This window comes from Apteryx mantelli, chromosome 6 (genome assembly GCF_036417845.1).
Source record: "Apteryx mantelli isolate bAptMan1 chromosome 6, bAptMan1.hap1, whole genome shotgun sequence".
NCBI classification, from domain to species: domain Eukaryota; kingdom Metazoa; phylum Chordata; class Aves; order Apterygiformes; family Apterygidae; genus Apteryx; species Apteryx mantelli.
In genome coordinates this window covers 29626343-29640401 of record NC_089983.1, presented here as the reverse complement: position 1 = coordinate 29640401, position 14059 = coordinate 29626343, and the positions used below count along the sequence as shown (strand labels likewise).

The following is a 14059-nucleotide window of genomic DNA, read 5'->3' as shown; positions in this document are numbered from 1 at the left end:
TTTGCTAACTAAGAAACTCGTGTGTTTATACTGTGGTCTATACTGTAAAGCAATGTCATGATCTGGGCTTAATTATTGTGCCAGTTGTTAAATTTCCTGAAGGAGTCAGGAACAGACATTATAGAGGATGAGATGAGAAATCCTTAAGTGTTTAGGGATGTTACGCTTTCCTATTGGGGCTAAAGGGTACCCTCTACTTTATTATGGTTACAGAACATTTGATGTAAAATACATAGAAAAAAAATAGAATTAACTCAGAGAATATATTCTATAGAATTTATTTCTAAAATATTAAATCTGATTACTATTTTTTTAAAATAGTAGAAAAGTACTGTTATTTTCAGAAAATAGATACATGGAGTCTGGTTCGTTAACATGTTCCTTAGTAAGAGAAATCTCAACATTTGCCTTTTTGAATGTTTCCCAAAATTTCTTTAAAAAAAACAATGTACCTTGTTTAATTTTGCTGTTCTCAATAATCACGGTCTATATGCTAATTAATAATTGTCCGTTTTCTCCAAGAGGTGTGCAATCCAAAGCAAGAACGTTGTGAAGTGATGAAAAAGTGTGATTTAGTTGCAAAGACATCTGAGTGAACATGTACTTGAGTTGTTCATAAGTGCTTCCTGTGCATTATCTCTTCCCGCTCCCAAATCAGAGGCAGTTTTTAACTTGTTTGCTAATAAATATGCCACAGGAGCATTGCTATCACTTAAGGAGAAGGAAAGCTATAAACACCCTTGAGAACTTTCTGCTACCCTGCTAGCTGATACCAAGTTTTGACTTATTATAAACACATCCAACTTACAAGATATCTCAGTGTTTTGCAGCCTTTTGTTTTCCTTCCTCTCTTCACACCTTAGTCTGTAAGACAGGTTTGTTTTACAATAAGGTTTTTCCTTTAAAAAAAGGTTTGAAATGCATGTGAGGGCAACTCTAGTGTCCTCTGTGCTATCCCTTACCTTGCTAGAAAAGTTAATTTTATGTTTCACTTTACATTAGCACGCAGATGGATTGGAACTTCGGTGAAAAGCGTACCCCATTGCTCTGAATAGAGAGTCTTTGGGGCTGATCCCAGCAAGGTCTGTAGGCTCCCCCGCTCCATGCATGCAAACAAGCATGAAGGAAACCTACCCCCACCAGCTGCAGACGTACGGTATGAGATACTCACTGTCTCCTGACATGCGTAGATCTAGGGGAAGAGCGTCACTCTTGATATAGCACAGCCCAGTACTGGATGAAAAATCCAAAATAAGGGAAAGCAGAAAACCATCACCTAGGGAAACAAAAATCTTGCTTTAAAACTACTGGTGAGAGACATTTATTTATTTATTTATTTATTTATTTATTTCTAATGTAAACACCCTTTTGTAAAATGGAAGTGAATTAGATCTGAAAAAAGAAAAATTAAAATATTTTTGGCTTTACTACTGCGTAGACTTCATGGTTAGGAAGATACCCAGCATGTAGAAGGGGTACCACCAACTGGAGAACCATATTCATGATGCTCTGTAATGTTACTACTCAATTGGGAAGATGATAGTCTTTCATCCAGGCTAGGAGACAAAAAAATCAGAGGGCAAACTTCCATTTCTTTGCTCAAATTATTTTCATTTGGAGCTTAGCAATGACTCTTTAGCAAGTTTTTTTTTTAAGCTTTTTTATGAATATTGAATGGAACAAAGTCACGTCTCACGTGTGCTTCTCTAACTGCACTTCTTCAACAACCTGTGAAGACTGGACTAGCTTTTCTGTATGGGCAGGAAGAACAATGGTAGATATAGATCAATACCACTATTATAACCCAAGGATCAAGATAATCCTTTGTCTTGAGGCGTGGGTGGATACACCCTGGGTGGGGGGGGGAGACAGGGGACAACAGAAAGGGCAATATAGAGGAAAGGAGGGAAGAAGGCAAGAGGTAAGATTGATGAGAAGGACAATTTTTTTCCTAGAAGACAAAAGAAAATATAACCAAAAAAAAAGGAAATAAAGACATGCCCAGAGCAAGGATGGAAGTGTGTATGTTCACTACAAGTTAGGTCATGTTAGAACATGATACGAATTATGCCAATTAATATATTTTAAAACAGAACCATGAACTCAGTGCAAACAGGAAATGTCATTTTTACATAGCAGTTGGATGCAGATAAACGTTAAATAAAACATTATCCAATAGCATGGGGTAAAAAATAACAAAACACAATGAAACCCTAGAAACACCACTACCATGTCTTTTCTTTGCCTACGTCAACTGCAGAGGCATGTTAAATACCATTTTAGTTAATTCAGCTCCCAGGCATACGTTCTAATATAACTGATTTCTCAGATAAAAAGAGACATTAAAGGCAAAGAAGAAACAGGTGTCCTTCTTACTAGCAATTTAGCTTAGGCTTTTCAAACGAGATTTAGTACCTTATGGCAGCTAATTCCTCTAGGTTTCTCCATCTTAAACTTTTTTAGGTATGCAATTTTGTTTGGGATTATGGGTGAAGGTCAACCTTGCTGGGGTACTGGGGCATTACTGTAAAAACAGCCACCCACCTGTGAGTTTGATACGCAGATTGAGCACAGATGTTCAGCTTCTTCAAAAGATTATGTCATTGTGTGCAGCAGAGCTGGTTCTCTTAAAACAAGACCAGAAAAAAGCATTGTTTTTTTCAAACCATCACACACAGAATACCGCCACTTTAGTTCTCACATAACAACGCCCGTGTAAACAATGCTTAACCACTGGGCCCTTCTTTTAATTGACTGATTGTAGGCACTTCTATGGAAATATGTCCGAAGTGTAGTTTGTGAAACATGTTAAAAAAGTGTTTGATGTAAAATAAGCGCTAGACATTTAACAGTGCAAAAATAGTCAAAATCTGTAGATTACAAATCCGTTCCTAACAGCCTCAGCCTGTAATAGTGTCTTAGTAAAGTTGATCTTTAAGTTATATTGCATTCTGGTGTAATAACCTTTTGAAAATAAATTTGTTAATACAGATGTGCTGGTTAATACCTGTTAACATAAAACATGTCATTTTGTTATTCTGATTTGATTCCATCTACAGCCAATAGATAGCAATTTTGTAAAAAATAAAAATAGAAAAAAATCAACATTTAGTATTACAGTTCTACGTTAAGCATTTTCATTGTTTTAACAAATATGGACTATGTCAAATTTACACTGTCTATTCCAGCCCTGTCTTTCAGAAGATTCATCTCTCTGTATATCTATGTATCTATATATAGATATATATCCCCATAAGAATATAAAATTGCTGGCAAGTAATTGTTGGCAAGTAGTAAATAATACACTGCAGCATGGATTCAAAAGCATTTAAGTTGATGATCTTTCAGACATGTAATCCATTCAAAGGGGACTAGTAAAATTGTGGTATAATTGCAGCCATATGTTTAAAATTTGTACATTACTTCTAACTTTAGCAATTTTTGAGAAAAATAATTATGTAAAGTAATTAACATTTTCCATTACAGATAATCTTACATGCTAAAATTATGGAGGTCTCAACAGAAAAGCAACATTTTAAATTGGACTGCTACTTTACTTTAAAACTGTTTGAAGAAGTGAAGGAAAAGAAAGCTCATCTTAAAATATGTACATGAAAATAATTCTACAGCTTCATGAATTACAATTACACATTTCCTTTTTTTTTTTTCTTTCTTTAATAAGTTGTAACATCAAAGATGCCAAAGGGTAATATAAGCTACAATAATATTCAACAGAACGTAACCTAGACCTTATGTTGTAATAATTTATTCAAATTAACTGTATTCTTCTGTATTTATATTTTCAGTATTTATTATGAATGATATGGAATTTGATGTATTTATTGTGGCTTATTACTGCAATGTATATATTACAAAAATGAGCATTTTTAAGTCTTAACATTAGGGTTTTTTGTTAATTAGTGGCACTTGTATCGGCTGTATTTTTATTATATATTGTACAATATATATTGTCCATTTGTTTGCAATGAAGTAAAACAGGTTTCTACGTTACATCAACAGTGCATCTTATTTCTATTACGCAGTCTAGACATTCCTCTCTTGTCTAGCAGTACCAGGATTAGTACTGCATCTCCTCCCCCAGACCCACAGTGCCTCTCTTAAAGACGCACTGTGAAATTTCTAGCATTTCTCCCATTCCCCATAGCATAAGAAGAAATGGTTTTAAAAAAAAATTTTTTTATCTTAACCAGCATGTAAATATTTAAGAAAATGAATATAAATGCCGTTTTTGGTGTATCTGTTTGCACTTTAAGGAACACTACCGTCTACACTTTTCTTTGGCCAATGGAATATAAACTACATGATTCCTCTGTACACTTCATAGTAAATTTGATCAGTTTGGTTATAGATTAATGAAAGAAAGGTTTTCAACAACTGTTAGAGAAAAAAATTTTGCAATCACTCCCTCTGGTGGACATTTTTCAGTAATTTTGTATAGCAGCTCATTATTTCAATGACTACAAAGGCATATAAGCCATACTGTTAGATTTCAGGACAACTGCTTAATTATTTTTAAAATTGCTGATTAACATTCCTTTATTACAACAATAATTTTAAATCACAGCTCTCTGCCATCTTTATTTTATGACATTTATAAAAATTGAGCTTTAGATTTGTAAAAGGTGAGTTGTCCGTAAGTCTTCACTGATGACAAGTTATTTCTATTTATAACAATTGATAAAGATTGGTGCTGTTCTCTAGATTAAAAAAAAAAGTCCTTGGAGGATTTAAGGTAGCATTCAGAGCTTTAATATATTAGGAGCTACAGAGAAGAGAATACACGAACATATGCTATCAGACTGTGTTTGAGCCGCCATGAGCTACGTATGATTAACCGTGCTCCAGCACTTGGTAAGACATACGGATAAAGTCGTCTTTATAAAACAATGGTCAAGAGAAGTGTTCTCATTCAGGATGCCAGATCAGACATAGGAAAGCTTAACACTAAGGTTCACCTATGTAGTGATTAATAAATAGTACTCACATGTTCTCTGCTCATGCTGGTGTAAATCAGTAGTTACCCCTGAAGTAAGGAGACAAAATCCTGAGGTGCAGCAAGCTGCTGAAGCTCCATCGCAGTTAATAGCACCATGCCCAGGGAGCCTCCAGGGATCCAGGATGGTCATTCACAGGGGCCGAGGCTGCTCAGAGCCACAGGTTCTGCTGTTCTGGACCATTCAGGACTTGCACTGTCCTGCAGGGAGTAAGGCTGGGCTGTGTTTGCCTTAAATCAAGCCTTCTTCAAAGCTTGCAATTATTTTCATGAATGTGTAAGAGCACAGTGAGATGGAGATTATCACTGATGCTAGCTTACATATAAAATAGTATTACTTTTTTCCCCCGCTTGGGGGAAAAGGAGACCATAGTGCCATTACTAAAAGTGCTTTAAATTAAATCTAAGGCAGCAAAAGAAAGAGAAACTGCACCTGTCACAAGCTGATTTTCAATGGGCCATTTGTATGAATGTTAACAACATCAGCCTGATTTCAGAAGTGCTGTAAATAATGGGAGGCTCTTGAAGATATTTTAGTTGGTTCTTAGAAATATAATCAAGTATATGAAAAAAAACTCTTTAACTTGATTTACTAGCTTAAAGTCTTACAATTTAGATGTTTCAGTATATACTATGACCAAGTTTGCAAGACAAATGAAAAAAACTGCTAAAGGAACAAAGCTAAATATATTCAATAGACATTTCAGGCATGTTGTTTGTTTTAGATTTCCTGCTAAAGAGTGAGAGAGAAAGAATTTTTGAAAGTAGGGTGACCTGATATAAAGTGGAGTGCAGAGCAAGGGGAATATTCAAATGATCATGGTGAAACCCTGTAAACCGTTAAGCTGTTAAAAGGACAGTGATACAACTCCCTGAAATGAATCATTGTTCTATCTTATTATCTCATTACCAAGGAGAGTTTTGAATTATACAACAAATAATTCTTGGTTTCTGACACAGAGATGGGATTTAGCTTGCATAGCTTTTGTTTGCATGTTTTATTCAGCTTTATATACATACCACATGCACTGCAGAAACCCTTTTTATTTCCACATTTGTGTTTAACTGGTTCGAACAGCTACAAGCTGTAGATAATAGCAAATGAGCATTTCCAGAAGAGCTTTCCCACTTAAACTTTGTACTGCAAATCACCATACAGAAAGTGTTTCTAGTTACAATTCTAGGGTTTTTGGGGGGGGGGTGGGGTGGGAATGCACACTGGACATTAAGGCCACACCTCTGCCTCTTCCTCTCCATTCACCTCAAAGGCAGAGGCCACCTCTCATCTCTCTTGGCCTCTACATGGCTCTTGGGCCTGGTAGGACCAGCCACCCACGGAAACTGATCTTTGTTCCACAGCCAGCAAACACACTGCAAGCCACACTTTGAACACAGGCCTCGAATAAGTAAATAATAGGTGGCCTCCAGCTCTTAATATCCTGTTACCTAGACAGAAGGTAGCAGCCATGATTCAGCCTGAGATCTCTCTCTTCCCTTATTCCATTTTTTTCTCCCTGGCTACAGATTCCAGCCCCTTTTAAAAATACACACAGGAGCTCTTGGATTAGCAGTCAGGCTAGAGAACATCATAGCACATACAGTGAATGTTTCCTGGTCCCAGAGTACAACAATTTAATGTTTTAGGTGAGTGTGCTGTGTCGCTGTTAACTGCTGTCACCTGCTAAATTGCAAATTTTATATTCTCATGGTAATTATTTATTATGAAAGCAAGGGTTAATACCAAAGCAAAGGTTTTTAATTAGATACAAGATAATTATGCAAATAAATGGTATTTTACTGAATGGCATTTAGAAGCAATTATACCAATGTGACCAAAACTATACAATTGTTTTCCTTGGCAACAGGCCCAGTATTCAGCAGCCTGTCAACTGACCAGTTATCAATCACGAGGCCTTGCGATGATTCTGTGATAGCATAACCACTGTCAACCACTTCTCTTCCTCCAGGCACAGCTGCAGGTTTGGAGCAGAATGGGTTTAGGCAAATGGGGAAGACAGCATCCAAACTTCTCAAACCTATACAGTCCAGGAGACAGAAGCACTCCACAAGAATCACTATTTCGGTGAACTTTGATGCAAATGAAGCTGGCGTTAAGAAACCTCAGCAGCACTGTATGATTCTAACTCTTGGTGCTCTTCCTTAATATGCTCACCAACATTTGCTGTGTGAGTTACATTTCTGATTGATTGATAATATTCTTCCCACCACCAATTCTGGATTCCTTATTTTCCTCAAACATAGCTTGCTACCTCACTTTTCTAGCTTTCTGCCAAATTCTCAACTGTCCTTCACTTGCACTGGCTGTCCCACACTCAGTCCTACTGGAGAGGAACCTGCTCCCTCCTGTTTCTATGTTTTCCCTCCCACATCTCTTCTTTCTCCCTAAAGTTTCCCACAGTTACTTTTCCAGATCCACTCAGTCCTTGACTAGCCATCCAGCTTCCTGCCTTGGTCACTGCTTCCCAACAGTATGTTCTTGCCCTTCAGGCTCCATTAGTTCTCTGTTCTAGCAGAAGGCCACTTTTTCTGGAGCTCTGAGCGTGCCAGAAAGTGGTCTTCTCTTCCTTATTCACGAGTTAACACCTGCTAGGCAGAACCAACCTTTCTTCTGCAGCTGTCCTCACCAACCATTTGCACACCACACAGACTGTTTATATCCATTGAGCAAATTATTGTGTTACTTCAACTTCAGTTATTTACTAGCTTGAAATATTTCTCCACCTTCCACACATACCCCAGGACTTACTGCCAGTGATTTCAGGCCTCAGTCGTACTGACTGAATCCAGATGGAAATTTGACTACAGCGGCAGCACTGCCAAGTTTCACAAATCACAAATTCAGCCAAGTAGATCATCCTTTCTGCAACTCCATTACAAAGACATTATCAACCATACACTCAGTCCCTGATTCTGGATTTCCTACTACCAGAGACTTTCACCTTTCTGCTTCCTTTGAGCCCACCAAGAAGTACAAAAAGAAGGGAAACAGAATTGATGATAACAGAAGAATGGGGAGAAGGACAGGGCTAACTTGAAGCCTCCACTTGAGGACCTGCTATTTCTCCTGATCCTTCCCATTTGACACATTGCTCCCTCCAGCAATTCCTCTCAGTTCCACCTCCCCTGTTAACTTCAAACAACATCCAAATTTCCACAAATGTGTTAGCTCTTTTCTCCCAACTCTTCTCTCAAATTACTACCACATACCAGCAAAATACACCTATTTATCCTTAGACCATTGCCTGAGCTCCCCTGTAACTCTGAGTTTTCTTGCACCTACCTTCTCTCCTTCCTGGACAAATTCTGTTACTCTTTGTTGTTATTATTTCACTCACTTCATACTACTGTAAGCATTCCCTTCTTTTACCAGACACTCCCATATGTATTTCTCCTTCATGATCCCAAACATCATATATTCCTTCCTGGCTGTTCAACACCTACTAAATTTATCCACAATATTCAAGACATTACTGGCGAGAAAGGATTTACCCTAAGCTGTCTCTACACTCTAGCCATATTAGGTACAAAATTATAACTTAGTACATAAAGCAGTCCATTCTGGAGGCTTGAAAAAAATACAATAGCCACATGAAAATGTCTCAGTCTGATCTCTCTGCTATTGCCAAGGTTCCTCCTGGTGAGAGAAGGAGACAGAGATGGCGATGCCTTTGGGAGGTTTAAAGGACTGCCAGGAGGAAGGAAAAAAAAAAAAAAAAAAAAAAAGCTAGTGAGATAGATAGCCACATTCAAGAGAGGAACTACTTGTTTCTAATCCCTCCCTAAGCATTTTGCAACAGTTTTTGCAACAAAGACACATTATTACCAATAGTTTGTATTGCTGCTTTTAAGCTGTGCTGAGCGTTGAGTCAATGCGTCCAGAATTCCACTCTGTAGTTCTCCAGGTGTCCCGTTAGTTTTATCTGATAACTAGTTCTACCAGAAAGGCTGGGAGGATCCTACTGAATCACAGTGGACAACATATTCCCAAGATGATGGCTAATTTGCCTCAATTAAGTAGGTTGCATCACAGCACTCAACCATCAGTAGATAATTTCCACAATTAATCAGTCTTACCTTTTAGGATAAGCCAGTGGAATTGAACTTAGAACAGAATCTCATGTACAACATTATATTCTGGGAACATAATACATTAGAGTTTCACATTTGTTTTGAGGTCATTATCCCTACGAAATTCTCTACTATTAGCAAAAATAGCATTTTTCCAGGTGCTTTATGCACTCTAGCACAATGCAGCATAAGAAAATACACCAGAGAGAAAGCACAATAAGTTTACAAAAATTAACTGTAACAACTAGCCATTTTAATGCCTATCATTTAAGTATAATATAATGAAGTATTGTATAATAATTTTATAATGAAGTGTGTGAAGAGTAGATGAAATACATATCTAAAAAGAGAAACTAGGATATACAGCTTTAGTCATAAAGTGACAAAAGGAGATGTGTCATATCAGCCATCTTCTAGGTTAGTTATAGATAGAGACAATCCCAAATGGGGATAAAACTATTTCACAGTAAAAAAAAAAAATAATAATAATAATTAAAAATATATATATATATATCAAATTGAAGTTTTAATTGCAATAACACTTCAAAATTTGTTTTTGGTGTTGTCCTGAGCTGCAACCAGGAGAGAGAAAAAACAGTGTTTTGACATGCAAGCCATAGATTAAAAGGAACAGAGAAAGAGGAAACTACATTAGGGACATAGAAAAACCTACAAAAATTTATATTGAGCAAACAAGGGTGCTATTGGAAGTGTCCACCTTTGAGATTAATTTTTTGTAGAGACTATGGCTTTAGGAGTAAAGGCCACATTAGCAACAAAAATGTTAAACAAATTAAACAAAATTGTCATTAAACAAATCTTACTCCTTACCCATGAGCTTATTTATTCCTGAAACTCATCTATCCTATGCAACTGAGGCAGCACCTGTCAGAAAATACAGCATATCTTTTTTTTATTTTGCACAGACATAAATGGCTGAACCATCATTTCCTAGCTTTTCAGTGTGTGAATATGTTGCTCTGCTCTAAGCAACTTTTAAATGCAATTCCTTTTATAAAACCAACCAGTCAGAATCTTCATCACGTAAAACTATTATTTCATGAGGAAGTGGACTGGGCAGAGCATTCAGTGTTTAGTGGATTTCACTCTCCTTTGCCAAGCCTGGGGACAGCAATGTGTAATTCTAATCTCTGTATGGAAAGCTGTACGGTTTTAAATCCTTGTATCCTGATCCATTCCCCTCTCTGCAAATGAATGCACCTGAACTAGACAGCAGTATTTCTAAAACAGCTCCTTCCCCATCCATCAAACTCCTTTCCTATTCTTTTTCTTCTCCTGGTTTTCTACACAGTGATACTGCTTTACTTTTAAAAGTTTGTTGCTTCCTCTAGGCAGTAGTAATCTTCTTTTAATTTCTCCATCCAGCTGGGGAGAAATTTAACATTTAAGCAAGACATACTAAAGTTATTATTTCCACCCTTTAAAAAATAGAAAGTCAAGCTAACATTTAGATTATAAAGGACAATCAACTATTGGAGATTTAACTTTAAAAATACACTTTTAAAAACAGTTAAGAGGATAACTTGAAGATTTAATATTTATAAGGCAAAGCTTTTTAATAAAATCAGTGATTTTTTTCCTAAACACTATAAAATTAAACTAGGACTTGAAATACTTTTGCGCCAGAGACAAGGGCAGTTTTGGACAAAACATTTTATAAATGAGGTTCCCTACTTGAAGAACTAAGGAGACAGGTTAAAGTATAGAAAAGAAGCAAAGATTACATGCCCCTTCCTTGGAGGCCATTGACCTCAGGCCTCCTACATCACAATCTAGTATTTTAATCTTGATCAGATGCATAAGATTGCATAAGGCTAATTCACAAAAAGTGGAAGATTTTTTTTTTACAGGAAGTAGTGACCACAAGTTCTTGCAGTTTCTCATATTTCTCAGTTGTAGTAACTCAATATATTTAAAGAAACACATACAGCAAACAATCAAGTAGATGAAAGTCAGCACCACAACATAGAATGTGCTGTATTACTCAAGAGAGTCATGCTGGAAGAGTAAGTTATGCCAAGAAGCACATCTGCTTCTGCCTTCTAAGAAAAAACTGCAAGGAAGCTTACTCTTCAAGAAAGATTGAAGAGTAATGCTAAAAAAGCATGGAAAAAATGTGCAATGACTAATACTTGAACCCCTTGCAATTTTTCTTACTGCTGCTTTACTGTTACATTTTAAAGAAAAATTGTAAGAAGTTTTAGCTGCTAGTCACTGCAAACCTTTCCTGTGTTTTAGGAGTATTTTGTCAAAGGATCACAAATTCCACTTAGATACACTTGTCTAACTTTCTTTTTAAGACTCCAATAGAAAGTCCACATCTTTCTAGACATCTGTTCCTATGTTTAAGTATCCTGAGCAGTCAACAGTTACTTCTTAGTTTTGTGAATTGTAGCAGGGAAAGCTTAAGTCTAACATTTTGCACTAGGGATATAGAACACACTTCCCTTTCTCTCTGCCACTACTGGTCACAAATTTAAGATTTATACTGTTTAATAGAGAGGAGCCTAAAGGATAAATATTTTCAGTCCTTCCTCATAGTTCATCTTTTCTAAACCTCCAATCATATTTACTGCTCTCATCTTGCTCATCTAAAATTGTCCAATATATATATATATATTTTGGAAGTGATACCCAAAATAGGCACAGAACTTCATTTGAGATCTTTGCACAGAACAGAACAGCAGATGTTACTTAATATCTTTCACTGTTTATACATCTGCTTCCCTCTTTTATTTTGCTCAAGAGCATGGCATTGTTAATATTTTTCAGCTGCACAATAATCCCCAGCTCTTTTTTGCTGTAAACCTCTGGCAGGTAGTAGGAGTCCAAGTAACAAACTTAATTGCTGCTGTAGTAAGTGCTGCAAAAATGCAGACTAAAATATCTGCCCATAACTTAAAGAACAGATAGGAAACACAGGGAAAAGATTAGAGTGTGTTTCATAGTAGGTGAAAAACCTTTATGTTAAAGTGTTTTACAGGTTTTGGACTATTGACACGTGTTATGCCAGAAAAGAAAAGAAAAAGAAAAAAAAAAAGGAAAATCTTACAGGCATTTAGAGATCACAGAATAAATTTTCCCCTCCCACAGCTAGAACTTACCACAGAATATTAAAACTAAGCTAACTGCTATACCTGATCTTCCTAGAAAACAGGAGGACAAGTACATATACTTGCTGTATCTGTCATAATATGGTCTTAGATTAACACTTAGGTGAATAAAAGAAGACAGAAGTGGTGCTCCACAGCACTGAACTCCTGTTCATGGAGCAATTCCTATCTCCAAGCGCAACAGGACCCTTGTTTCCTTGCAGTTTAAATCCTATCCAAGTTTTGAATGTTATCTCTAAAAAGAAGAAACACTAATGAGCAGTAAAAATATAGTTCAGATATGTAAATACCAGTCTGGCAGATTTGTAAGGAAAACATTGCATGAAAAAATTACACTTTAGCACTATTAAAAATAATGTAATGCATTTGCTGTATAACATGACCTATGTTCACTGAAGTTTTTTTTAAACAATCAGTTATTCTAAATACCTTGTCTTCTAGAACTGGTTCCTTGAACACTCTTGTTTTTCATCTCATAACTGGGGACCAACACAGCATAGCTGCTATCTACGTACTCATCCTCTATTTGTGCTTGTTGAACAATTTTCTCATTGACTTGCATGCTATTTTTCCTCAAATGCTTCTCCAGTTTGTCAAGAGCATTTGCTGCCCTTCCCATATTGGTTTGATCTGCAAAAGTAGTAAAAATGCTTTGTATTCCATATTGAATCTATTCATTGAAAGATCTTAGGGCATAGAACTGATCTTGGTGGAATCCCACCCGATACAGATTTTGAGTTTTGCAAGTGTCATTAATAACCTTTCCCAGTAATGCTTTTCAATAACTTGTGTCTACTTTGTAGCAGCTTAGTTGCTGCTATTTGCTCATTGCTTTTACTTACTTGCTAGGATTTTCTCACAGGTATCACCAAAAGCCTTAACAGAAGCCAAGACAGGACTTAACTTTTTCTAATCAAAAACATGATTATCAAGGCAGAAAAAGAAGTTAGCTTAAATTAATGATCCTGGCAAATTTTTGCTTGTCCTTATTTATGCTCTTGTTATCTTGTTACCTTACACCTACTGAAAGGATTTGTTCTTGCTTTTCTTCAGAAGTTGAACTTTTCATTAGTCAGATATTGTGAAATTAACCAAAGACAGGTTCCTGCCCACATTTTGTTTTTATATTATCATCCATCCATTAACCAAATCCTAAAGGTAAATTACCTTTATATAATATCTAAAATGAGATATTTACTATAGACCATAGACTACAGTTCATCAGGACAAATCAAATTTGAAATTAGTCCCCAACCCTTCATTTTAAGTCTTAACTTTATATTTGATAATGCAGCCAATTTTGTCTTCACCTTAAAAAAAGTGAGACTTCCTCCTTTATCTTCCTCCTCTTACAAGTACAGTACTTAAAGAAAATACTATTTTCCTTACTAGCTGCATCTAACTAGGCTTGATCTTACTGTTCCATTTTCCATTCTTATGTGCACCTTTCTTGAGATTTAGATTGTTAAAGAGTTTACTATTAAGCAATGCTGGCTGCTCTTACATCTCTCATTTTTTTCCTATTTAAATAGATACTACAGATGTTTGATGCAATTCCTTTGACAGGCTGCCAAATCGAAATGCCTTTTTACCTTTGATGTGTTTCCCATAACTACTTAATAACAACAATGGCACAGATTACACTAAATCTTCTCCTTATCTTTATTTTGCTGCTTCCTTCACTTTGTGGAAGTTTGATTCTTATTTCATAATCACGTTCCCCTCATATCACAAAATACACAAATTTGAGGTTTATTTAAATCTCTATAATTCACATCACCCAGTTAAGTCTTCTCCAATCAAACTACAGAATTTTATTATG

The 14059-nt window shown here is 36.2% G+C and overlaps 1 protein-coding gene across 1 annotated transcript in view; it reads left to right on the top strand.

Moving 5' to 3' along the window:
• CSRNP3 (cysteine and serine rich nuclear protein 3) overlaps positions 1-3968 on the top strand; it is a 113037-nt gene extending 109069 nt beyond the window's left edge. Inside the window, exons 7-8 of the mRNA XM_067298540.1 lie at positions 1003-1310; positions 3487-3968. The gene's annotated coding sequence lies outside the window, so the exon portion shown is untranslated. The remainder of the gene's footprint in view (positions 1-1002; positions 1311-3486) is intronic.
• Positions 3969-14059: the final 10091 nt, after the last annotated feature.